General features: G+C 43.5%; 1 long non-coding RNA gene across 1 annotated transcript; it reads right to left on the reverse strand.

The window, feature by feature from the left end:
- Positions 1-589: 589 nt before the first annotated feature.
- Positions 590-27,999, reverse strand: LOC115093982. Its single transcript, XR_003857459.1, has 3 exons — positions 27,833-27,999; positions 20,987-21,107; positions 590-3,998 (listed from the first exon to the last, which is right to left on the reverse strand). It is a non-coding gene; the product is annotated as an uncharacterized LOC115093982 (long non-coding RNA).
- Position 28,000: the final 1 nt, after the last annotated feature.

Consider the following 28,000-nt stretch of genomic DNA (forward strand, 5'->3'; position numbering starts at 1 on the left):
CACACTTTGATGCTCTCAATTGCCAAGCTAAGGCCTGGATTCATCATTCATCACAGAATGATGAATCCAGTGAAAACAGGGGGGGGCGGGCCTGCGAAAGCCAGCAGCCTTCGCACCACCGCGGTGTCTTCGCTGCCGGCTTTCGCACCGAATAGCACCACCATGAAAGGTGGAGCTATTCGGCGTGCTACTGCCGACGATAACGTTGGTAATGTTAATCTCGGCAGCAAAGACACCGCCGACTCCTCCCGCCCCCCCCGCCCCGACTCAAATTTGCATGTGATAGAGGCTTATCGCACATGATGCGGCCGTATTGCATGTGATAAGCCTTTAGAAAATAACCCCGTAATACTGAAAATCCACATCATGAGGCTCTGGCAGTTAGATGGGTAGAAAAGAACAGCAATTAGTAGAGAGAAACAGGAGGTTTTTGTTGCTAAATCTGGGACAGGTTTTGCATCAGAGTAAAATCTTTAATAAGTGTGGCTATTGGTCTTCAGTGACACATGGTGCATTATATCCAGGAGACCTTCCATCTGTTTTGGTGATAACCAGCACCTATTTTATGACTGGAAAAAAGTTAACAAGAGTGCAATCAAAATAGATTGTCAGTATTTTCTAAAATGTTATTTTTTTTTATTTTAATACATACACAACACAGTTGATATAGAAACGTTTTGTGAAACTGTAATGCTCGCTATAAGCATCATGTTTCAGTTAATCAGTGGCATTTTACCAATTTTTATTAATATTTATGTTGATGAAAGTTCAAACTTTTTTTTAATGTCACATGGGCAAGGATGGAAAGTGAAATTCTTTACTTTTTTTGATTTGTTTTGTGCTCAACTGCAACATAATTAATTGATTTAAAACTGAGTTTTCTCCAAGTCGGGAGCAATGGATCATGAAATCTAATGCAAAATTAAAAAACAAACAAACAGAAAAATCATTATAATTTGACTGTACAAATGAGTGGCAGAAACGTATTTAAGCAATTCTCCTTTGTTTGCTTGAGAAATGATCCCATCTTCTAAAAAGCAGGAATTTGGGATTTAACAGCTAAATATTCTAAATAAAGTTATTGTCAATGAAATAAACAAACAATTTTTTTTAGCAGCAGCTATAACTAAAAAGTAAGGCATCAGGATACCATTTTTAAATTATGCATGAGGCTTGCAGTCCCATGGGTATGTTCCAAAAAACAAAGTGGAAGCCGATCCAAGATAACTATGCAGCGATAAAAACGAAGAAGAGGATCGGTATATAAAAGGACTTTTATTAAATCTTGCCCTACTCTGGTCGAGTTTCGCTCTTCAAGGAGCTGTCTCAGGGGCTACTGTGTGAAAGAACTTTAAGTGGAATGATTCCACTCAGTGAGAAAGCAGGTAATGCATACGGCATATTCTTGTCAAGCAATTCTGCTGACACCTCCACAAGTGCATACTATACTCCACGGCACGCCACAGCTTTGCTGCTGATACTAAGCATAATTATTTGGGTTGAAGCTCTCGCAATATTAGCTTGGCTTCCAGCAATAAGTACACTTTCATACCAAGTTCACAATGTGTGAAAAGATCCAGCATTCAATACTTTTCAATATTTAAAAGTAGTGCGTTTGTGGAGGTGTCAGCTATTCATCCAGGGGAATTCGGAGGACCTAGCTGTTAAATGGGTGAACTGCTGGATGAACTGGTGAAACTGTGCGCCCCTTTTAAAATTCCCCGACTTACATCATAGAAGTGAGATTTATGCGCATAGGCACACTGACTTAAAATTCAGCGCACATGTGCGCATGGTCAGGCTATTTTATAACATGCGTGCACATACACATGCAAGCTATAAAATAGCCGTATATCTGGGCGCACGCCGGTGCACACGCGACAAAGTACACCCGCCTGCCAGTTTGAAAGTTACCATGCCTGTTAGCCAGATAAGTAACTCCTACTTGTTATGCCCACACCTCGCCCAGCACCTATCCGGCTAAGTACTTAGCAAGAAAATTGCTTATATGGCTAAGTAGCACTGAATATCTGCCTTCCCCAGTATATATATATATATATATATATATATATATATATATATATATAAGGAGAGAGAGTATGATAGTGTGCTCAAGGAGGATTGAAAATGAAACACAAACATGGAGAGGGTTTTGAGGATTACATCAAGGGACTCAAATGCAAATGAAGCACCTAGGATCTAAATGGAGTTAAACTATGACTTCAAAAGACAGCACAGCTGGACTGTTTCCAAGATCGCTGAAACTTTCAAAATGCTGTTTAAGGAAAATCAATCCAATGCACAGGGAAGCACAGATTTGGAGTTCAATATCTGTCATGCTAAAAGCTCTCCAGCAGGTTTGTTTCTAATCAAACAACCAAATGCTATGAAACTTTCCTAGGGCGTAATGGAAGTGGTGGGAGATAAAACATGATAGTTCTACTGGGATTATAGTCATTTCCAAACATTGTTTTGATTGTCAGAGAAAAGAGACTGATTCCAGTGCCAATTTAACAGAAGAAAGGGTGGGATTCTCTATACAATGACTGCTTTCTAAGAAGCTAAAGCTGGTATAACCTATTCAGTAAACATTCAAAATTAAATATTCAGAGTATACAGAGCTCCACTGTACTTTACTGTAGGATCCAAAAAATGGAGAGCAAATCTTTTCTAACAATATTTGTCTTTTTAAAGAACTTTTCAAGTTATTTTTTAATTGTTTATACAATGCACAATGTAGTGCTTGCTGGAGGTGTTATTTCCCAAAGTGTTGCCCCCGTTTTCCTTCAGTATAATCAATGAGTTAGTTTTGCACTTATGTTTTCCCCTTTGAGAATACTGGGATATACAGTATCCACTGATAAACCTGGAGCAATATTTGCACTGGAACAAAACTCTAATAAAGCCCTCTTTTTCACTATATGATTTGAAAAGTGGTTGAATAAATGACTTTTACTGTATTATTGTAGTACACAAGACTTAAAGACATTGTAATATGAAATCACATTTGAAAGGATGATATCATAAATAAGACTTCTATGATCAAACATTAAAGCAATATTTAAACTTCTGGACCGGAAAAAGGCCACAGCTTCAGAGATAGGGTGGGTGAAAGTGCTGGGGTTGAGCTGAGGAGAGGGCGGGCAGGGGAGGGAGGGGAGGAGTCCTGGGGGCTGAGGAATGGAACAGGAGGGGGAGAATGCAGGGCTCAGAGAAGGAAGGGGGTAGGATGCTGGGTTGCAGGCACTGAGTGAGAAGTATGCTGGAAAAGGGCTAGGGAGTGGATGGGGAGTGTGCTGGGGTTGGGCGGAGGAAGACGAAACGGAAAGGAAAGGCGACAAAATGAATTTATGTGTAAGAGTCATTGTGCTTGTATATGAGAGTGTGAAAACGTGTGTGTGTGTGTGTGTGTGTAAGGCAAAGAATTCATCCCCCTTTTCTCACATCTGCTCCACCTGGTGCCCATCTATGCCAATCTCAGGCCTTGTCAAAACTTCATTCTTGGATATGACATTGGTGTAGTAGGTCCCCTGTCTGGTGCTTTATCCTAATATCTAGGAGAGCCACGCGGCTGAGTCCAAGTCTGGGTGGGGAGGACAATTTCTCTCTCAGGGCCCTAGGCGCAATCACTCTTTGGCTCACGCACGGCTCACACTCTTAGGTAGAAAATCTCACCAAGGGGCAATGCTATCCAGAAAACAAGCAAGGAAACATATTTAATAGAATAGGCAGAAAATAAGGCTCAATCCAATATCCATCCATTCAGCCCTTGCAGTGGAATCAGCAGGAAAAAAAATTCAAAAGGAGTTCAGAAGTGGTGCTCAACATAAATCCTTTCCTGCAAATTAAAGAACAGGATCCAGGCAAAAACCTCAAAAAGTGTGAGTCAGCAGATAACCAAAATAAAACATAGGCTTTTCTTGCATCTTCATCCTCAGCCAATGTCTCCTCGCCAGTGGGGCAGGACAGCTAGAGTGCGGCTTCCAGCATCAGCCAATCTGTTGAAAAAATATCATCAATACAAAAATATCAAAAATGGGTTCCAAACTTCCTGAAACTTTAAACTGTAAATCCCATTATCCAACATCAAGGCTCTTGATTCTCTTTTCAAAAGTCTCTCATTCTCTCGCCACCCTTGCTTGCCTGTTCACTTGGGCAAAAAGATATCGAAGCTCAATCCTCAGGTAGACAGAGGGACAACCCTTCCCTTCAGACCAAGAAGTAAAAAAATCTTCAAAAATCAAACACTTCTCCTTAGTTGAGACTTTGGATGAATCTCAAACACAGCTCTCCTCTCTGCTCCGAGATCAAGGGGTGATCTCCAGCTCCTTGCCCTCTCTCTTGAGATCCAGGGAAGAGGACCTCTAGCTCCTTTCTCTTGGCCTCTTCAGCTACGCCTAACTCGCTAAAGCACTGAGCATGCTCCAAGGGATTTTATACCTCCTTAAAGCCTATCCCCCAAAAAGGTGGGCTTCTGGCAAGGGGAGGAGTCCAAAATGCAAACTCATTCCTACTCCATAGCTGGAAAAATTAGGGGATTACATTTAGTGACAGGCATACTGGGATTTAGACAGGGTGGAGGTGGTCCAGAGAAGGGCTATCAAAATTGTCAGGGTCGGTGCTAGATTTTTTTGCTGCTCTGTGCAAAGAATTACTGTGTTGCCCCCCCAAATTCATGAATCTCTGTCCCAGGCCTATCATATAAAGCTCAGCTCCATCCTGCAAGCTATATTTTTAAAAACTAACAACCCCCCCCTCCAAGAACTCATGGATAGGGAAGGCTATGAGGGACCCTAGGCAAACCTTATAGCCTTGCACTCACGCCACCCCCCCCCCCCCCCCCTACACACACACACTCCCATACCCTTTACAGACACACATAATTAAATTATGCATTTATAACAAATTGTACAGTCTGAGGCAAAAATATTACTTACAACATGCATATTATATTTACAGGCAATCCTGTGGTGCCAACCAGAAAACTGCAAAAAAAGACTTTTGGATCTCCTATGGAATTTGACTTTTTGTAATGTGTGCTGGATGTGGGCTTGGCCCTCAGAAAGCCATGAATAAATGGAATCACCATTATAATATAGTAAACCTCCCATACCAAAACAACCCTAACAACATTATCTATGAAAAGGCAACACTGCATATATAACACCAGGTCCTAGAACACCAATAAAATTCTTATTAGGAAACCAGGCTGCTATAGATCCCTACACAGAAATTACATCCTAGCAAAATACTTCACCTCAGTCATATATGCAGGACACAGTGAGACCCTAACCAAATACAGAATAAAGAGATAAGAAAGTATAAATAGAAACATGATGAGAAGAACTGAACAGGAACCCATAACAAGCCAACCTCCTGTGGAGCGCAGAATTTGCGCATAATTCCCCCCCCCTGCCAAATTCTGCGCAGAAAATAGCAGAGGAGACCCCGGCATGCCACGAATGGACACGTCCCACATGCGCTGCGGGACAGTCTCCGTTTACGGCGAAAATGAAGGCCCCAGCTTGCCGTTCGTGACGAAATGGAAAGCCCCTGTGTGCCGCGAATGGAGTTTGCTCCGCTCGCAGTAAAGATGGAAGGCCCCAGTGAGAGAGAGAGAGAGAGAGTGTTTGTGTGTGTGTGTGTGTGTGTGTGTGTGTGAAAGGGAGGAGAGGGGGAGGGGAGGGGGAGAGAGAGCAGGAGGGTGTGAGAGAGAGCATGGGAGGTAAGAGGGGGAGATGCTTGAGTGTGGGTTTCATAAGGGGGGGGGCCTATAGAGGGGAGGGGTGTGAGGGAGGGGAGGGTGATAGAGATCAGGAGGGTGTGAGAGAGAGCATGGGAGGTAAGAGAGGTGGGGATGGTTGAGTGTGGGTTTCAGAGAGAGGGAGCATATATGAGGGGAGGGGTGTGGGGGGAGGGTGAGAGAGAGCATGGGAGGTAAGAGAGCAGGGGGAGGGGATGCTTGAGTGTGGGTTTCAGAGAGAGGAAGCCGATATGAGGAGATTGTGAAACCGTGTGTATGTGTGTGAGAGAGTGGGAGCGCATGTGTATGAAAAAAGGATTATGTGTATGTAAGGGTGAAGGTAGCTGGCCCCATCCTTTGGAACTCACTTCCAAATCCTCTCCGATCTATATCAAATCCATCTCATTTCAAAAAATTACTCAAAACACATTTGTTCCAACTCGCATTTCAAACATCCACTCAAGAACAAGTTTAATTGCTCACATCATTTTCATTTCCACATCCATCAGATCATCTCACTCCTTCCCCTTTTAACCATTTCCCTATTCCCCTCTTATTAGCTACACTTCCATTTTTTCATACCCCTCCCCCTTCCCTACCTTCCCCTGATAAGTAAGTCAAGGCAACATATTTTTATTATTTTGTTTTTGAGTAATTAATTTGATTTATCTTTAAGCTAATTTTAGCTATTAACTAATTTTGTATATTTAACTTATTTTAATTTGATTTCTTTGAATAATTTTATTTAATCATGTAAACCGTTTTGACAAAAACTCATTTTATAAAACGGTATATAAATTTTTTAAATAAATAAATAAATGTGTGAGACAGAGCCTATGTGAGGATGTATGTGAGAGAGAGAAAGGGAGCTTGTGTGGGTGTGTATGCAAGAAAGAGGGCCCTGTATGAAGGAATGTGTATGTGTGTGAGAGAATGAGGGAGCCTGTATGAGGGTCTGTGTATGTGTATTAGAGAGAGGGAGCATGTGTGAGAGAGAGGGAGGGACAGAGGGAGCCTGTGTGAGGGGTAGTATTGAGAACGGGGTCAAACTCTGGGACTGGCAATAGAGTGGAAGGGGTTGAGCCTAGAGGTGGAGGGGAGAGATACTGGCAGGTGGAGGAGTTGGGGCATGAGAAGGCAAAGTGGCCAGGGTAGTAGGGAGAGCGAGTGGAAGGGACATTCTTACAGGGAAATTCTGCTCAAAATATTTAAAATTCTGCATCTTTAAGTAATATCATTTTTCTGTATTAATTTAAAATGTAATTACTTAAAGACTGTCATGTAAATTGTGTTATTTTGACCAATATAAAGTTTGCAGAATTTTAAGTTTTTGTGCACAGAATTTTAAATTTTTTTGCGCAGAATTCCCCCAGGATAACATCCAATCAAGATCTACATTAGTAGTTGTATTTGCATTAGAGAGTCATAAGAACTTGGTTCTCCAGAAATATTTCCTTAATAAAAATTATGTTTTTTGTGGACAAACATTGCAAATGTTTCCTGATGGTCTAGGGTAACCCAGCACAAAAGGAAACAATTTCTGTTAATGAAACAGAGGGTTTTGGCCCTAGGGGCCACCTTTTTTCTAAAATATCCATGCAAGTGTATGATTTCCTATCAAAGGAATAAGTTTATTTTCGTGGACCCAGGGCATTTAGAAACTTTTCTTCAAGACAAAAGTGGCCGAGAGGTTTAAAGCCCTTATTTAGGAGTTAAAGTTTGGTATAATGGAATAGATTTTTCTCTCAAGTTTATGGAATTCTTGTAATTTCTATAATTTCCTTAAAATAATTCTAGAAGAAAGGCTCCCCAATGATTATTGGGTCTGTATGTGTTAATTACAAAAATTTATCTTTTCTTTTTAATGGTTGAAGTGTATGGAATTATGTATTACGTTTGTAACACACTATTTTCCTTTTCTTATTACATGTAAATGTTTTTTGAGAAAATTAATAAATTATAAATAAAAAAAAAAAAAAAGAATTCCCCCAGGAGTACTATATGTAGAGCAACAATGGAAAAACAGAAACATTATAATTTTTCAAAAAACATAAATAATAAAATCAAGAAATATAAAACATTAACCATAATAGTAAAGTCATATTCATAAAAAATATTTCAAACCAGTTAATGAATAGAATATCGAAAAATTTACCACACACCAAACAAAATTTCAAAATTCTGATGAATAAAAAATCAAATTTAAAAATGTTCTATTCCCCTCCAAAAAAATATTCAAAAGAGCAGATTCATCAAATTACACCCAATAATTAAAACTAATATGGATTTAAAAATCTGCTCTCCATACCTGGGATCTGCTTTCTAGCCACCCTGAGATTGTTTGTGGTTTGGGGGAGGTAGGGCTGCACAAATTTTATCTTCTCTCTCGCACACATGCACAATAACACATTCATTCTCTCACACACTCCCTCTCTGTATCATACACAGGCTGCCTCTCCCTCACCCTCATATATACATTATGTTTGTGTGTGTGTATGCCTGTGAGAGCCTATATGTGACACACAGGCTCTCACAGGCACAAAACTTACACAAACACACAAGCTCTCACACAGACACATTCAGAGGCACATAGGTTTTCACACACACACATACATGCACCCTCACACATACACATGCACACACACACACACACAGACACCCTCAGACACACAGAGAAGCTCTTACACAGTCACACACACACACGCTCTCATATACATATACACACACAGGCACCCTCACACATAGACACACACACACACAGGCACCCTCACACATAGACACACACACACACACACACCATCTCATACACAGGCAATGGCTCGCACAGGGCCAACCTCTTGCTCTCCCACACACATTTTGGACCTCTTCTTCAGCCGCTGACTGCAGAGCAGGGCCTTTTCATCTGCCGCTGGCTCTGGGGAAAGTTCAGCAGCATGGCAAGGCTTCTTCATCTGCTGCCGGCTTGGAGGAAACGCCGGTGGCACCACAGGACATCGCTTTTGCTGGCGAGGAGTAGGAACCCTGCCAGCACATTACTTCGTGCTGCCACAGAACCCATGCGTCTGCTCCCTTGCACCCCCCCCCCCCCACCCTTTAGTAAGCCTCTGTAACCCACTGATCTTCCTGCTTGGGGGGAGGAGGGAGTGGAAGCTGTGCATGGGCGTGTGTGCACACATGGGCCTCTCCTTCTCTTGCCAGTATTCTCTCTTCGGCTGCCGACTGGTTAGGCTCCGCTGGTGGCCTGCAGCCTCTCCGGGTGTGCAAATGCATGGTATGCACACCCAGTCGTGCCGGGCCTGAAAATTGTGTAAGGTCTGCAACAAGGTTTCCACAAGATGAGACTTAAGATCCTAACTATGTACCCCCTTAGAGGAGAAAAAAGCCAAGGGCAATAGGATAAAGGCATTCAAATACCTCAAAGGTGTAAATAATGCACAGGAAGCAAACCTTTTTTAGAGGAAAACTGCTTTAGAACACGAGGTCATCATATGAGGTCAGCAGTAACATCAGAAAGTGTGTCTTCACCAAAGAGTGGTGGATGCAGAGAATGGCCTCACAGTGGATGTAGTGGAGGTCATGGAATTCCTGAAAGCATAGAAGAGGCACCGAGGATTCCTCATTGTGAAGAGAATTCCAGAGCTTAATTGAGTTCTATGTCAATTCATCAGGAATCAAATGGGGCAGACTTGATGGCCCTGACTATCTTTTGTGCTTCTATGTAACCACCTTGGAGACTCCTTTCCAAGAGGCTTCACACACCGAATCAGGCAATGTTCCCACTGCTGAACAGGGTTTTTATTTTATATATATGTAAGTCCTGACACTACTCCGGCTCCTTGAAAGGTCTTCTACTGAATGACAGTATAATAAAATGCCCCGATTATAGAAGAAGGTGAGCAGCATGATACTGGAGCCAGCTTGCAGCGAGCTCTGACGTTCGGCAGTGGTAATGCATGGGAGTATTGCCTTTGCAGGACGTCCCTGCTATCCCTGCCAAAGTGTACTGCACGCCTCTGTGTTCCCTTACAGTCTCACAGGCTGTGGTCAGTCTTTTACAGCTGCGCAACGTGCATCTGCTTTGCTGTCCTGTTACTACTTAACCACAGGAACGAGAGCGGCATATTCAGAACTATTACACCAATTTGTTTCTCAGAAGATGGGCAAGCGAGAGTGGGGGAGGCAGAAGGAAACACAGTAAACATTTTCTTTTTGTTTCTCTCTTCAACGTTGTGCCTGCTTCATACAAGCAATGGAGGTACGAACAGTTTACATTTTTAGCATGTGAAGGTCAACGTTTCCAGTCACTTTCAAATCAGCATGGAAAGCCACGCTTAGGTTTGTTGCAAATTTAAACAAGCAAAGAGACGTTAACAAATGTAGCGACCTTTAAGGGCACTCAGTCACATCCATTTCAGGCTCTCCCTCCCTCCACCCAACCCTCTGGCCAGTTTTTGTTCCTTTGTAAACAGAAACTGCTGCTGTAATGGCGTTTGTACATTCAGGCTTCATCCGTGCCTCGTTCTGCACAGAGTGGATGAAGGGGATGCCATTCTTGAAAGTGAAGCCCTGACACCATGAGGACAAATTTCAAAGCCATTTTTTGCAGGTGAACAGCAATTTCTTTTTTTTTTTTATCTTTATTAAATTTTTCATTAGTAGCTTACACCATGAAAAAGAAAATATGTATCTCAACACAGAAAACAATATAGAAATCAAACAATTCCGTTATTACTACTGTTGTTACATATACCATAAATGGGGGAGACTTAAAGTAAACATTACCATATATCCATCAATTCTGAAAGGCAATTTACTATATTCTATACAACAAAACAATGAAACAATATATGAAGAGAAGGGGGGGTAGGCTTTCTTTACTGGGCATGCTCACTTGATATTTCCACTTGACTTTTATCAACCAAGAAAGTTTCTAAGTGTGTTGGATCTAAAAATGCAAATCTCTTCCCTCTATAATTAATACATCATAAACAGGGGAATTTAAAAAAAAAGGTCGCACCAATTGCAAGCACACGTGCTTTCAATGACAAGAAATACTTTCTTCTAGCTTGTGTGGATCTAGCCACATCAGGAAACATCTGCAGTTTATGTCCACAAAATAATAAATCCTTAGATCTAAAAAAATTTTTTGAATAAATTCTCCTTATCTTGTTCAGCCACAAATGATATAAAAAGAGTAGCTCTTTTATTAATAATATCAATTGACTCCTCTAAGAAAGTCGAAATTCCCGGAGAAGAGGTGAACAGCAATTTCTGCATGTGACTCGGCTGTCTGGAAATGGCCCTCCCTCAATGTGGCTCCAAGCCTGCACACTGCGGACGCATTTGCATTATTTTTAGCCACGTTTAGAAGAGGCATTTTTGGGGCATGCTTACATCGGGGAAGAAAATTATGCGCTGCATTGACTGCATTTTCAAACTTTTCGATGAAAGAAGTGCCCACCGAGAAATCAGGTGCAAATGCCAGTGGAGGCCTCGTACCCATGGCAAGTTTCAAAGTAAAAGTAAGCACATGGATAGTTTGAAAATTGTCCCCTCTAGTCAGTATAGAGCAATGAGATATGGTGTGAGATAGTTTGTGAAGCTGTTCTAAACAGGGAGTTCAAGGACATTATAGGAGAACAGTCTAAACTCCGAAAAATACAAAAAACAAAATAAAACTCAGTTTCAGAAACCCATAAAGTAACATTTTAGCAAATCCTTGTCCTACTTGGCCTGTTTACTTCTGAGGTTGTGCACTGTATACTGCAGCTGCTCTCCTATTGTAAATCCCTGTGCAGGCTCAGATGCTTTGATTTTGGATACTAATTTGCAGCAGATGAACAGGATTACTAGGAGAACCATGCAAAAGCCAGAGATGAATGCAGCCTTTTATCAAACTGCCTTTGTGGATATCGAAAATTAAATAAATTGGAACGAACACCTCGACAAGGAGCTGTCACCCCGGCACAGAGCGCACACAACAAAAGCAGAGAAACCTTTTATGAACATAAACACTTTAGTTCATTTTAATCCCATCTGATCTCTTTCTTCCTTTCCTTTGTTTATACTGGTAGGCTGCATTTTATTAATGCATGATCTAATCAAGAATAATAAAGCATAAGCAGAAAAATACATCTCAGCATAAACATAAAAACAAACTGAGGCGCCTATCTTTAGAGCATGGGACTATGCCTGATCTTAAAACAGTCAGCCACTAGCCCTCATAACGTCCTTCATGATCAAGGCTAAGGCCGACCCTAAAAGGCCAACCATCGACTCCCAACCCCAAACTATCATAAGGTTTTGCCAAATCACATCATTTCATCCCTCCTCAAGCTCAGCCCAACTATTTAACCTTTCCAAAGCTCCTCTGAAGCAAATTTAAAAAATGACCTATCCTATTTCCCAGTTAAAAGGAACTACCATATGCTTGCATTATCTGCCTCCAGCCCAATATAATCAGAGCACCTCACCTGCCCCTACTAACCACAACTAGCATTCTGCTTAATAAATTAACTCCCCATAGCAGTAGTTCATTGAACTATTCCACATCCACACCTACCTATTATCCCACTTAGCCATAAGGTAACATACAAGATTTAACTTTTTTTCTAACCTGTAAATAATTCAGTTTTGTCTTAATGTCTCTGGACAACTTGCTCCACAGCATAGGAGCTATGAAAGAGAAGGCTCTTTTCTAAACCCAGTTCGCTTCACTATTCTAAGTGTAGGCATTTCTAATAATTGATCCTCAGAGGAACGTAGAAAGTAGTACCATATCATCAGTTCTCTCAAATATGAAGGACCGTTTCTTTGCAATGCTTGAAAAGTCAGCATTAGAATTTTAAATCTAGATTCCACTGGTAATGAGTGAAACTGATGCAAATGTAGCAAAGCCTCGACCCTCTGTGATTTTCTTAACACTATCCTGTTAACCATAATTTGCGCAAGCTGAAGCCTATACAACTGCTTCGTTGGCAGCTCTATACAAAGTGCATTACAATAGTCCTCAGCACTTTCCGCGAAGCATTCTTGATGCAGAAAACAATGCAACTGACAAACCATATGAAGCCTATCAAAAGCCCATCTACTAACTTGTTTAATCTACCCTTCCAGAGATTCCACAAAATCCAACCTGCTTCCCACATCCCTCAGAAGGGAAGCAGGGTATATCCTCCACCCGTGCTAGAATGGATAACCCATCCAACCCAAAGTATCTCTGTTTTGGCGCTATTAAGTTTGAATCTATTTTTTAATAGCCATTCTACAACATCTCTAAGGCAGTGATTCAACCCCTCCTTTTTATTTTCCTTTATCTAATTCCCCACAAGAACCATGACTGCACATCATCTGCATAAAAATATGCTACAATTTAAATTTCCTAGTCTATCTAATAATTATTTCTGGACCTGTCCTCTAGAAACTTGTCCAAACCTTATACTTAGGGTTTCGGTTTAGTGCTAAAAAATTTGACCATGTGACTTTAGTGTTGCACAAGTTACATTGGTTACTCATAGCTTCACAAATTAAGATTAAGGTTGTAACCATTGTTCTTAAATGTCTGCACAGAAGTTATCCTATTTAGTATTAGTAACCGATTTAATAATCTGTTATAGCTCTATTCGAGCGTTATGTTTATCTCAGCAGGCACTTTTGGTTATTTCATCTCCTACAAAGATTAGAAACAGAAAAATGATGGCAGAAAAAGACCATATGGCTCATCCAGTCTGTCTATCCAACCAATTAATTTAGCATTATAATTCTCATCACTTCCCTAGAGATCCCCTGTATTTATCCCGTTTTCTTAAATTCAGATACTGGTTTTTTTTCTCCACCACTTCAACTGAGAGGCTCATCCACCACCCTCTCTGTAAAGAAATATTTCCTAAGATTACTCCTGAGCCTAACCTCATCTCATGACCTCTCGTTCTAGAGTCTACTTTCATTGAAAAAGGCTCACCTCTTGTGCATGGAAACCTTTGAGATATTTGAATGTCTCTATCATATCTCCCCTGTCTCGCCTTTCATCTAGGGTGTACATGTTTAGATCTTTAAGTCTATCCTCATATGCTTTATACTGAAGACCACTGACCATTTTAGTAGCCATCCTCTGGACTGACTCCATCCTGTTTATATCCTTGTGAAAGTGCAATCTCCAGAATAGTACACAGCATTCAAAGGGACATCTCAACAGGGACCTATAAAGGGGCAATATCACCTCCCATTTTCTGCTGACCATTCCTCTCCCTATGCAGCCAAGCATCTTTCTGACTTTTACCATTGCTTTATCCATCTGTTTGGCAACCATAAGGTCTTCAGATACAATTACCCACAGATCCTGCTCTTTCCTTGTGCTTAGAATTTCACCTCCAATACTGTACATTTCCTTTGGGCTTTTGCATCCTAAATGCATTGTTCTGTGTTATTTGGCATTAAATCTTATTTGCCATACCTTAGATCATTCCTTGAGCTTCACTAGATTCTTGCTCATGTGCAGATTAGATTGAACATACATACCAATCTTTCAGCTATTTGGGGCCAATATTCTGTAATGAAATCCCATTAGATCTTTATCTAAAATCAAATGCGCAGATTCCGAAAAGATTAAACACCTGGCTATTCAAACAAACTCATGACTTCTGAATACCTGTAATTGATTGCCCTTTATTGATTTGGTCAATTTTTATCTGTATAGTTAGTTTATTTAAACTTAAGTTTTTATAGTGTGCATATTGTTGTATTGTTTTATGATGATTTATGTATTTATGTTATTGAGATATTTAAAATATTTGAATGTATACTGTTGTGATAGAATTTTGTATTGCAGAATATTAAATAATAAATTATCATTACAATTTAGGGTTTAACTGATTAACAGCAAAATAAAGAAAAAGATGTTTATTGGATAAATACTAGAAAAACACAACTTCTCGTAGTATTAATTTATTCCTTTTCTCCCCTGCCTTGTCCTCCCCTCTGTTTTTGTGCCTTATGCATGTTAATGATTCCTCTACCACACAAATATATATATTTAATTCAAATGGAATAGGTACCCAGCAATAATACCTGTGCCACGAAAACATGGATTAACACTGATTTTTTGTAGTCTCAAAGAACCTTTAATTAGATGGAAAATTAACATCTAAATTTACAATTTATAAACACCTAAGAATCCCTAGCTGTACTACTAGTCTTGGCCACATTCACTGGTAACAAATTCCATAGCTTAGGTTCAGTGAAAAAAAAATTCCCAAAATTTGTTTTAAATCTACTATCATTTATTTTCATTTTATGTCCCCTATTTGAAAGATTAAATAACTGATCTCTATTAACTTGTTCCACACCACAAATACATTTATAAACATCTGCTAAATCTCTCAGTTGTCTCTTCTCCAAGCTAAAGAGGCCTTCCTTTGTAAGGGAGCCTCTCCACTCCAAAACTCAAGCTGTGTTTGTATGCACCATAGAACGACACAGAGACTTTATTATATTCCTTTCCGAATAATTTCTAGCGTTCATTTACTTTTTGGCTGCAGGAGAACACACTGAACTAAAGATTTTAACATTTCGTCCACAGTAATTCCAACATATGTTTCCTGGGTGGTAATTAGGGATGTGAATCGTTTTTCAACGATTAAAATTATCGTCCGATAATGTTTATATCGTCTTAAATCGTTATAGAACACGACACAATAGAAATTCTAACGATTTATCGTTAAAAATCGTTAAATCGTGTTAGTGCGCACTAACTCGATTTAGTGCGCACTAACTGAAAATGATACAAATAAACACTTTCCAGGTCACTGAAGGTCAGTTAGGAATGAATATGTGTTCCTATTGGCTGGCTGCCCTCTTATCTATTGATGTTACCAAGGTTACCACTGAGGTGATGGTTGGGGGGATGGGAAATGGAACTGGAAACTAATGAACACCAACAGAAAATGAAACAAAGTGTTCACACTTCCCAGGTCAGTAAAGGTCACTTAGGAATGAATATGTATGTATGTATTCCTATTGGCTGGCTGTGCTCTTATCTATTGATGTTACCAATATGGTTGGGGGGATGTGAAATGGAAACAGTTGGAAGCTTGACAAAAAAAGTAATGTAATGATCAGCACTCACGTGACTAGAACTTGTTTGTTTATTATTTTGTTAGCAGGCACCTGAAATGCTAGTGCATGTTGAATTTGCCAATCACTGTGCATTTTAGAAAGGTGGTCCTGGCTGGAACTGTACACAGTTCAAATATATGTAATTGATTGTTGGTAAGTGTATTTTTTAAGTAGCCACACTGGCACCAGTATGTTTACTTTTCCTCCTACTTAACTCACTAGCTCAGCTTTGTAAGAAGGGCTTCTCTGCTTGTGTGTTGTTTTTGTTTGGTGTGAGGAGAGCAGAAACATCAGATCTTTATTCAATCTACTACAGTCATCTCTTACAGTGCCCTATCCCTATTAATACCAGGAGTGTTGTGATCTTCCTGCACACAGTGCCCTAACCCTGATACCAGTCTGAGACAGCTCCCTCCCTGCATTACTAGTGAGAGGCTGGCTTCACAGACAGGGGGGAGCTGCCTGACCCTCACTCCTGACTTCCCCCATGTCCCAGCTAGTGAATGGTGTGTGGGTGAGGGGGGGGGGGGAGGATGGTGAAGTCTGAGACAGCTCCCTCCCTGCATTACTAGTGAGAGGCTGGCTTCACAGACAGGGGGGAGCTGCCTGACCCTCACTCCTGACTTCCCCCATGTCCCAGCTAGTGAATGGTGTGTGGGTGAGGGGGGGGGGAGGATGGTGAAGTCTGAGACAGCTCCCTCCCTGCATTACTAGTGAGAGGCTGGCTTCGCAGACAGGGGGGAGCTGCCTGACCCTCACTCCTGACTTCCCCCATGTCCCAGCTAGTGAATGGTGTGTGGGTGAGGGGGGGGGGGAGGATGGTGAAGTCTGAGACAGCTCCCTCCCTGCATTACTAGTGAGAGGCTGGCTTCACAGACAGGGGGGACTGCCTGACCCTCACTCCTGACTTCCCCCATGTCCCAGCTAGTGAATGGTGTGTGGGTGAGGGGGGGGGGGGGATGGTGAAGTCTGAGACAGCTCCCTCCCTGCATTACTAGTGAGAGGCTGGCTTCACAGACAGGGGGGAGCTGCCTGACCCTCACTCCTGACTTCCCCCATGTCCCAGCTAGTGAATGGTGTGTGGGTGAGGGGGGGGGGAGGATGGTGAAGTCTGAGACAGCTCCCTCCCTGCATTACTAGTGAGAGGCTGGCTTCACAGACAGGGGGGAGCTGCCTGACCCTCACTCCTGACTTCCCCCATGTCCCAGCTAGTGAATGGTGTGTGGGTGAGGGGGGGGGGGAGGATGGTGAAGTCTGAGACAGCTCCCTCCCTGCATTACTAGTGAGAGGCTGGCTTCACAGACAGGGGGGAGCTGCCTGACCCTCACTCCTGACTTCCCCCATGTCCCAGCTAGTGAATGGTGTGTGGGTGAGGGGGGGGGGGAGGATGGTGAAGTCTGAGACAGCTCCCTCCCTGCATTACTAGTGAGAGGCTGGCTTCACAGACAGGGGGGAGCTGCCTGACCCTCACTCCTGATTTCCCCCATGTCCCAGCTAGTGAATGGTGTGTGGGTGAGGGGGGGGGGGAGGATGGTGAAGTCTGAGACAGCTCCCTCCCTGCATTACTAGTGAGAGGCTGGCTTCGCAGACAGGGGGGAGCTGCCTGACCCTCACTCCTGACTTCCCCCATGTCCCAGCTAGTGAATGGTGTGTGGGTGAGGGGGGGGGGGAGGATGGTGAAGTCTGAGACAGCTCCCTCCCTGCATTACTAGTGAGAGGCTGGCTTCACAGACAGGGGGGAGCTGCCTGACCCTCACTCCTGACTTCCCCCATGTCCCAGCTAGTGAATGGTGTGTGGGTGAGGGGGGGGGGAGGATGGTGAAGTCTGAGACAGCTCCCTCCCTGCATTACTAGTGAGAGGCTGGCTTCACAGACAGGGGGGAGCTGCCTGACCCTCACTCCTGACTTCCCCCATGTCCCAGCCAGTGAATGGTGTGGGTGAGGGGGGGGGGTGGATGGTGAAGTCTGAGACAGCTCCCTCCCTGCATTACTAGTGAGAGGCTGGCTTCACAGACAGGGGGGAGCTGCCTGACCCTCACTCCTGACTTCCCCCATGTCCCAGCTAGTGAATGGTGTGGGTAAGGGGGGGGGGGGGAGGATGGTGAAGTCTGAGACAGCTCCCTCCCTGCATTACTAGTGAGAGGCTGGCTTCACAGACAGGGGGGAGCTGCCTGACCCTCACTCCTCCGGGTATTGTGATCTTCCTGCACACAGTGCCCTATCCCTGATACCAGGGGTGTTGTGATCTTCCTGCATGCAGTGCCCTATCCCTATTAATACCAGGAGTGTTGTGATCTTCCTGCATGCAGTGCCCTATCCCTGATACCGGGATGTGTGCAAGAAGATCACAACACCCCCGGTATCAGGAATAGGGCACTGTGTGCAGGAAGATCACAACACCCCCAGTATCAGGAATAGGGCACTGTGTGCAGGAAGATCACAACACCCCTGGTATTAGGGATAGGGCACTGTGTGCAGGAAGATCACAACACTCCTGGTATTAATAGGGATAGGGCACTGTGTGCAGGAAGATCACAAAACCCCTGGTATCAGGGTTAGGGCACAAGTTCTAGTCACATTGACTGATCACATTACTTGTTTTGTCAAGCTACCAACTGTTTCCATTTCCCATCCCCCATATACTGTCAGTAGGAAACTTGGTAACATGAATAAATAAGAGGGAAGCCAATAGGAATACATATTCATTCCTAAACTGACCTTAACTGACCTGAAAAGTGTCAAATTGTATCATTTTCAGTTAATGCGCACTAACTCCCAGTTAGTGCGCACTAACGCGAGTTAGTGCGCACTAATCGGAAAAAACGATTTTTAACGATTTTTTAACTAAAAAATCGTGCCTAAGACGATTTTCTTGCCCTGCCACACGATTTCTATCGTTAAGACGATATGGAAAACGATTCACATCCCTAGTGGTAATGCCTTGTATGTGAAGGAATTATGCTGGATAACTGTGGCTTTTATAGAAATCCAATATCATGAACACATAAGATACTTTTTCTCTATGTGCATCACTTTGCACTTGTCCACATTAAATTTGATTTGCCATTTTGATGCCGAATTCCCCGGTCTCCACTCGTAATTTAACTCCTTAGAATAATGTTGTGTCATCTGCAAATTTGATCATCTCACTCCTTGCCTCCTATCCCGGGTCAGCGGGTGCCATTTTTGAGTACGGCACCCTGTGGGGCAGGAGGGATTGGCGATTGCTTCTGCCCCCTTTCAACCTTGGGGCTCAGGTAATGCAGGAGGTGGTGTTGAGGGGATGGGAGAGGTTAATGGTAAGCCAGTGAGCGCTTTTTAAGTTTAGGGAGGGTGGGTTTAATTGGCAGATCTGGCTATAAATAAAATGACAGATAATGGAAATGTAATTTGTTTTTCTGTTGCTTCATTTATTAAATGATATAAACTGAGGTACGAAATGATCTTTCTGTTGTTGCTTCAAATGACAGCACATCCCTAGTATGCATTCTTCTCCATTATTGTTCCCTAGTACAATTTATTTCTTATGTTTGTATGAATTTAAAAAACAAGATCAACATCTCTCATTATAATCAAACTCCCTATTTTTTTAAAAACATCTGTTTCCTCGAGTCCACTGTTCATCTCATCGTGTGTTACCAGGGCAATTTTCAAAACTTTGTACACAGGTGAACAGCTGTTTACCTGAGTAAAAAAAGGCAGTGAAAATTCCCCCTTCCCATAGCAAAAAAAGAGGCAGAGTTAGGATGAGAGAAGAACAGTATGCACGGGATTGCATTTTAAAATCTCTGGGCATATTTAGCATGTGTACATTTGCACCTGCTCCATTCTCTGCTGGCCCAAATTTTCAAAGCTCACCCTTAGAGGAGCAGATGGATGCATGCTGTATCAGCCAGCAAGATTCACCCTGGAAGTAATCCTGTGTCAATGCCCACTTCTCAAGCATTGGTTGCATGTTGGGGTGCAGGGGTGACGAGCACGGCACACATACATTCTGGAAGCTGAGTAGCAGGAGCTTCTCTCAACCTCATTCTGGTGTGTCTGGTTACAGAACTGTAAGCACGACGCCCCTCGAGATACAGTGCCCCTCGGCAGGTGCCTACACGGCCTAATGTCCACGGCTGGAAACAATACTAGCAAAAGTGAAGAAGGCAAGAAGATAGTTAAAATAGGAAGGAATAGAATAAAGATAAATATATTTTGTGAAAAAAAAAATGGTAAAAGGTGGACTGGCCAGAGATTGCTCACCCAATATCCATGGCCACCCTCATCTGTTTCCATAGAGGAGATGCCATATCAATCTCTACCTCCTGTTAGCTTCACAGCTATCTCCAGATTGCACATGGAATTCTCCCAATATCCAGTACCCTGCTAAATAGTTGCTTTTTTTTTTTTGCTTTTCATATGTTTATGTTTATAAACAAAACTATTACTTAACTACAAGTCAAGAGTGATCCATTTTAATTTCTTTTCTCTACCCAGAGTGACTAGATCAGTGCTAAGAACATAAGAAATTGCCATACTGGGTCAGACCAAGGGTCCATCAAGCCCAGCATCCTGTTTCCAACAGTGGCCAATCCAGGTTACAAGTACTTGGCAAGTAGCCAAACACTAAGTCTATCCCACGCAACTGATGCCAGTAATAGCAGTGGCTATTTTCTAAGTCAACTTGATTAATAGCAGGTAATGGACTTCTCCTCCAAGAACTTATCCAAACCTTTTTTAAACACAGCTACACTAACTGCACTAATCACATCCTCTGGCAACAAATTCCAGAGCTTTATTGTGCCTTGAGTGAAAAATAATTTTCTTCACTATTTTTCAAGCAGAGACCACTTTGGCAAATCCCCCCCCCCAAAAAAAAAAAAAACCTTCAGTGTGAGAACCAGGACTATCACTGGACACATTTTCTGCTGCCCTGAGACCTGATAATGCAGCAAGTCCAGCTTCTCAGGTGCACTCCAAGCACCTTATGTAACTAAAATGAAGTTTGCTCCCTCATACTCTCTCTTCCTCCGCCCTTCCCCTCCCACACACACACACTCTTCACTCAGCTACCCTCCCCCACATGCCAACTTCCATCAATTCACACCCTTCGCCTGGTCTGTTAGTCCTGTCCCCGACCCTTACCTTCTCCCGAGGCATGTTGCTGCCAGCACCACCGGTGGCACAGCTGTTCCCTTCCGGTTCTGCACGACTTTCAGTGAGTAGAAGCTGTGGGCTGCCTGAACCCTTGCGCTGCTCTCACAATCTGAAGAGAAGAGTACAGGAGTTAAGCACCGCATGGATCAAGCTCATCAAGAATTGTGCGGTGAGGGAAGAAAACAGAAGAGTTGTTCCAAGGCAGGCGCCGTCAACAATCTGGAGAAGGTGGGGGTGAGGAAGAGTGCATTTTGGGGGAAGAGAATCAAGGATCAGTACTTAGAATCCATGGGAGCTGCCACTGGCTCTCAGGCCTTACAATGAAGAACACTGGACTAGAGGCAGCAAACTAGGACCGGCTGAGAGTGTTACTCAAGGCCTGGCATTAGATAGTAGCTCTGTACAGAACAGGAGCAAGAAATCAAGGCAGAGGATAAACTCTAAACATTTTCTAGGATTACACTTTAGTCTGCATGTGTTCAAAAATACTATAATGTGCTAGATTCTGGAGGTAAAATTATTCAAGAGTCGAGGTAAAGAGAGCACAGCACAGCACTCCCAGAACTAAGGGTCTTGTCTCCAGGTGCTCCGGCAGCCTTGGAGCCTGAGTCATGTTACATCCTTCCTAAGAAGCAAGGAAGGAAGGGAAATGTCTATCCACTTTCCCAGCTGCAAGAGAGGAAACAGGATAAATAACAAGAAAGGAGGGGATACAGAGGCTGAGTCCTTGTACATCTTGGATCTGCAGCTGCTAGACTAGCAGGATAGCCAGCCAAGTGCTGGGCAGGCAACTGCTGCCAAATTGCTGTCATTGCTAAGAAAGGTGAAAAACGAGCTGTAAGGATCTAAGGAACACTAATTACCACTCATCAGGGTCATGCAAAAATCTTGCAAAATTAGCTAGCGGCTATAGCCAGGGCCCCTGGTCTACTGTGATTCCACAGCCACAGTAAAGGCTGTGAAATTTGACCCATGCTGTGGAATTGTGCAATCCCCTGTGTATATGCAGGAGACCAAGGGCCTGAAGATAGCAGTTAAGGAAGCTAAGTGCATGAGCGGTTGCACACAGTCCCTGCCTCCTTTCCTCCCACCCCTGCAGTGCTTTGAGACATGTTCTCCCCCTCTGCTGCCTTGGGCCTAACTTGGGGTCTGAACCATGTAGCCAGGGCCAGTGCAAGGGGATTAGGCACCTTCTGCCACCCTGCCCCTCCCCCCCCCCCAGTCGCTGCCCCAACTTCTACCTCTCGAGAGTGGCGGCGGCAAAGAGGAGCAGGGATTCAAATCTCCACTCCTCTTTGCTGTTGCTGCTCGCACCCCCTAATTGTCATCGCCCTAGGCCCAGGCCTAGCTCGCCTAGTGCTTCCATCAGCCCTGCACATAGCACTACGTACATAGTTCCATAGAATTCAAACTGTGAGTTAGGTCAAAGGCAACAGAGGAGGAAGATGTGGCCCAAAGCATTTCTATTTACTGCCTCTTGCCAGCTAATCAGCACTCCTTGGGGGAAGGATGTGTGAAAATTGGCAGTGGTGAAGGATGGAGGGTGAGAGGGGGGATTGAGGACAGATGATATATGTGTGTGAGAGAGGGTGAGAGGGGGGTTTGAGGACAGATGATATATGTGTGTGAGAGAGGGTGAGAGGGGGGATTGAGGACAGATGATATATGTGTGTGAGAGAGGGTGAGAGGGGGGATTGAGGACAGATGATACATATGTGTGTGAGAGGGGGATTGAGGACAGATGATATATGTGTGTGAGAGAGGTTGAGAGGGGGGATTGAGGACAGATGATATATGTGTGTGAGAGAGGGTGAGAGGGGGAAATTAGGACGAGATATATGTGTATGAGAGAGGTGAGGGGGGATTGGACGATGATCTATGTGTGAGAGAGGGTGAGAGGGGGGAATGAGGACAGATGTATATGTGTGTGAGAGAGGGTGAGAGGGGGGATTGAGGACAGATGATATATGTGTGTGAGAGAGGGTGAGAGGGGGGAATGAGACAGCTGCTATATGTGTATGCAGAGGGTGAGCGGGGGGATTGAGGACAGCTGCTCTCTGTGTGTGTGGCGCGAGTGGTGAGGAGGCTTTTGTTGTGTGTGTGTTGTGGTGTGTGTGTGTGTGTTTGTGTGAAATGGGATCTGCACCAGATGGACTGGAGACATGAGAGGGACCCTTCCTTTCCTTTCAATCTCCTTTCCCTCCACAGTCCTGGAACCCATTCAATTCTTCCCTCCTTCCCCTCCCCCAAAATACGATCCTCCCTCCCATTTTTTATCCTATTCTTCCCCTCTTTCTTCCCCCTTCTTTGATCTTCTCCTCCCTCACTTTTCTCCCCTCATCTCTGAGATGCCCTCTCCTTTTCCTCCCCATCCGGGAGATGCATTCTCCTTCCCTTCCCCTATCCTTAAGATCACCTCTCCTTCTCATTCTTCTCCACACCTCTCCCACCCCCATTCCTGGCATCCCATTCCCATGCCAATCCCCTTTCCTCCTTCTCTTTCTCTGCACTGATCACTAAAATCTTTCCCCACGCTGAAAAAATGGAAAAATTAATTATCCACAAAATAAGAAAGGTTGGAAAATGTGTACAAAGTTAAAAACAATCTGCAGCATTTGGCATGCATCTGTGCACATGTATCACAATGTCAGAAAGTTTATTGCAGTATCTACCCTTGAATTGCTGAAAGAAATTGGTGGTGGTGGGTAGGATGGGGGCCCTGTGGCTAAAACAAAATTGTGAATTTACAAATAGGAGCTTAGTATTCCTATTTTCCACTCAGTGTGTGTATATGAACAAGTCTCTTAACCTCCCTGTCCTCCAGCTCAGAATGAAAGATTTTCAGAGTAAGGTTACTAGAGCTAAGTAAATTATCATTCACAATGCTCTTTATACTGGTGTAGACCTGAATTCTAGGCAATCAATCCCAGGTATCCTTTCTACCATTTCATAATAGAATTGCAGGCCCAGGAAGACAATAGCAGGGATATGCAGATTTGTTTGTTGCAAAATCAAACCATGTAGATATCATTCTGGATTTATCTTGTTAAAATCCATTGCTAAACCCTGTTAGTTTTTAAAAAATGTTATCTGATTATAGTAAAATCCCTAGTGAATTAATAAAATCAAGCAAATATTAGATTAGAAACATAGAACATGACGAAGAAAAAGACCATATGGCCTATCTATTCTGCCAATCCACACCAACTAATTCAGCTTTACAAACCTTACCACTCCCTCAGTGCTTATTCCATGCTTTCTTGAAATCAAGTGGTCTTGTCTTTGCCACCTCCATAGGGAGGCTGTTCCATGGATCCTAGAGATGTGCAGGCAAAAGGTTTTCTTTGCGTACGCGATACGTATTCATGGGGGGTCAATTCCGTTCAATGCAAACGTATGGCGAATTCAATAAGTTGTCGATCTGTAAATACGTTACTATTAAATTAACTACAACCCCCCACCCTCCTGACCCCCCCCCCCCAAGACTTACCAAAACTCCCTGGTGGTCCAGCGGGGAGTCAGGAAGCCATCCCTGCACTCGTTTGTGGTTTCCTCACGGCGCCGATAGCCTGTGTCACAGGGGCTGCCGGTGCCATTGGTCAGCCCCTGTCACATGGTCACCGGCGCCATCTTGTGCTCCTACCAAGTGACAGGTAGGCCATGTGGCAGGAGGTCGCTCCGGGACCCTCATTGGACCCAACTGGAACTTTTGGCCAGCTTGGGGGGGCCTCCTGACCCCCACAAGACTTGCCAAAAGTCCAGTGGGGGTCCGGGAGCGACCTCCTTCACGCCGTCCGTCCGATCCCAATACTTAAAATGGCGCCGATCGGCGCCATTTTGAGTATTGGTGGGACGGCGATTTTGAGTCTCAAAATGGCGGCGATCGGCGCCATTTTGAGTATTGGGATCGGACGGACGGGGTGAAAGGAGGTCGCTCCCGGACCCCCGCTGGACTTTTGGCAAGTCTTGTGGGGGTCAGGAGGCCCCCCCAAGCTGGCCAAAAGTTCCGGTTGGGTCCAACGAGGGTCCCGGAGCGACCTCCTGCCACATGGCCTACCTGTCACTTGGTAGGAGCTCAAGATGGCGCCGGTGACCATGTGACAGGGGCTGACCAATGGCACCGGCAGCCCCTGTGACACAGGCTATCGGCGCCGTGAGGAAACTGATACATCACGCTATCCTCGTGATACATCACGTGATGTATCACGAGGATAGCGTGATACATCACGTGATACATCACGCATATCCAGCATAGCTCCCGGCTTCAACGGAGGGAGAAGAAAAACAACCAATAAAGACTGTATAACATAGTCTGGTAAAACAAATAAGCATGGGTGTAGCTTGCTTATTGCGGCGGTTACTACCCCTACTACCCCTAACTAATCTAGCTAGATATTTCACTTGGATGCAGCTCCATCACTGCTCTCTACATTAATGGTGGGGGTGGAAGGGAAATAGAACCAAGAGCTAAGAGAAACAGATAAGTATGAGAGAAAAAATGTGTGAGGCTTGCTGGGCAGACTGGATGGGCCGTTTGGTCTTCTTCTGCCGTCATTTCTATGTTTCTATGTTTCTATGAAACCGCAAACGAGTGCAGGGATGGCTTCCTGACTCCCCGCTGGACCACCAGGGAGTTTTGGTAAGTCTTGGAGGGGGGGGTCAGGAGGGTGGGGGGTTTAAATGTTTATTTAGGAGGCCGAATACAATGGATATCTGTTGAATATGTGGGGAGTTGCGATGCGTTTCGCCTCCCCACGTATTTTTCAGATTGCAAAAAATAAGTTGCGGATTACAAATACGTGGAAAACGGATGCACACCCCTAATGGATCCATTATCAACACTGTCTGAGTCTACTCCTCATTCTAGGACCTCCTTTCTGTTGAAATAGGCCTGCTTCCTGTGCATAGAAACCTTAGAGGTATTTAAACTTCTCTATTACTTCTCCCTTATCTCTCCCTTCCTCTAGAGTATACATGTTTAGATCTTTAAGCCTAAACCCATATGCTTTAGAACAAAGACCACCTATCATTTTAGTAGCCACATTCTGGACTGACTCCATTTGGTTTATATCCTTTTGAATGTGCAGCCTCCAGAACTGTACACAGAATTCCAAATGAGGTCTCACCAGGGACTTATACAGGGGCAATATGTCCCTTTTTCTGCTGACCATTCTCTTCCTATGCACCTAAGCATCTTTCTCACTTTTGCAGTCCCTTATCCATCTGCTTGGCCATCTTAAGATTATCAGATACTATCACCCCCTGTGATGGTTGTCATCTCTGAATTAAGAACATAAGAACATAAGAAATTGCCATGCTGGGTCAGACCAAGGGTCCATCAAGCCCAGCATCCTGTTTCCAACAGAGGCCAAACCAGGCCACAAGAACCTGGCAATTACCCAAACACCTAGAAGATCCCATGCTCCTGATGCAATTAATAGCAGTGGCTATTCCCTAAGTATAATTGATTAATAGCCATTAATGGACTTCTCCTCCAAGAACTTATCCAAACCATTTTTGAACCCAGCTACACTAACTGCACTAACCACATCCTCTGGCAACAAATTCCAGAGCTTTATTGTGCGTTGAGTGAAAAAGAATTTTCTCCAATTAGTCTTAAATATGCTACTTGCTAACTTGCTAAATGTGCTCACTTGCTAATTGCCCCAGAAATGAGCGTCCAAGTGCTAGGAGAGTCAAATCCATATGACCATCATTACAGAGACTTCTGCCTAGGTCAGCCACCTTCCTTCGGCTTGAGCCCTCCAGTGCTCGTGGCCAGCGAGGCATGAAAAACGGGGTTAGACCCTGGCACAAACAGGCAGCATGAGACCTGGAGTAGGGCAGGGGGCAAGAACAAGCCAGGAATCCAGGAACTCAAGAAGCAGAACAAGCAGGAGCACAGAAAGTAGAATTCGAAAGTGCAATAGTCTTCCACATGCAGAAATGGAGCCAGATTACGAGGACCAGAACGTAGGACTAAGCTCTGTCAACTGACTGGTGAAAATGCCTCAGTACAAATACAAATGTATAAAGGAACCAAAATAGCTGCCAGTGGGAAGTGGGGAGCACTGAATTAGGAAAAATAGGTCACATAGTCCAGGCAGCCCACAGTGCCACCTGCAGGTTGGAGGAGCACTTGGCAATAGATTCTTACACTCCCAGATGCTACTCTTTCTTCATGCTTAGAAGAATGTTATTTCTGTACTGTACCTCTTCCTTGGGTTTTTGCATCCTAAAAGCACAACTGCATTTTTTTAGTATTAAATGTTAATGCCAAGATTCAAAGATTTTAAGTAATATCTGTGGACTTATCTGGCAATCTGGGAACATATTTCCTCTGAATTCATGTATTGTAGGATACAAGTTTTCTACAGCAAGGGAAATTAATGATTACAGCTGTCTGTTCTGCAAGAAATCAGTCTGCAAAGCTGAGAAATATGATGGCCTCATCGTCATCGTTTATTTCACGGTTTTCCAATAGGAAAACTTAAAGTGTGTAACAGCAGGTCAAAATTTATATTCTCAATATCTCAAATAAATTAATGCACAGTAATACATCATAAGGACTCCAAAACAAATATATCATAGGAAATACGTCAGAGACGTATATTAGAGTAAGGAACCATGAGGTAGAGCAATAAAGAAATTAGGCACTGCGAAGTAGAAGAGTAATGAAAGCATTTAGCTACTGTTTTAGTGTTTTAATATTGTAAGATAATTACTTAGGCATGTCCCCCCCCCCCCCCCCCCCCCCCCCAAGCTCTTACAGGAACAATTTCCTACAGTATTTCAATGATCAGTGAGCAAAGCTTGACAAATAAGCCAACTTACGTTTGCGATACGTATATGTGCAGGAGGCAGTAGAATAACTTAGATCGGCCTTCTTGATTAACCAGGAGAGGCAGGGATCTCTGTGGTATTTTGTAGCTTTGAGGTTTGAGAGAAGGGTATCTAATGTCTTTCTCTAGTACAGGATGAAAAGCAGTGAGACTGTGTGAG

Source organism: Rhinatrema bivittatum, chromosome 6 (genome assembly GCF_901001135.1).
Source record: "Rhinatrema bivittatum chromosome 6, aRhiBiv1.1, whole genome shotgun sequence".
In the NCBI taxonomy this organism is placed as follows: Eukaryota; Metazoa; Chordata; class Amphibia; order Gymnophiona; family Rhinatrematidae; genus Rhinatrema; species Rhinatrema bivittatum.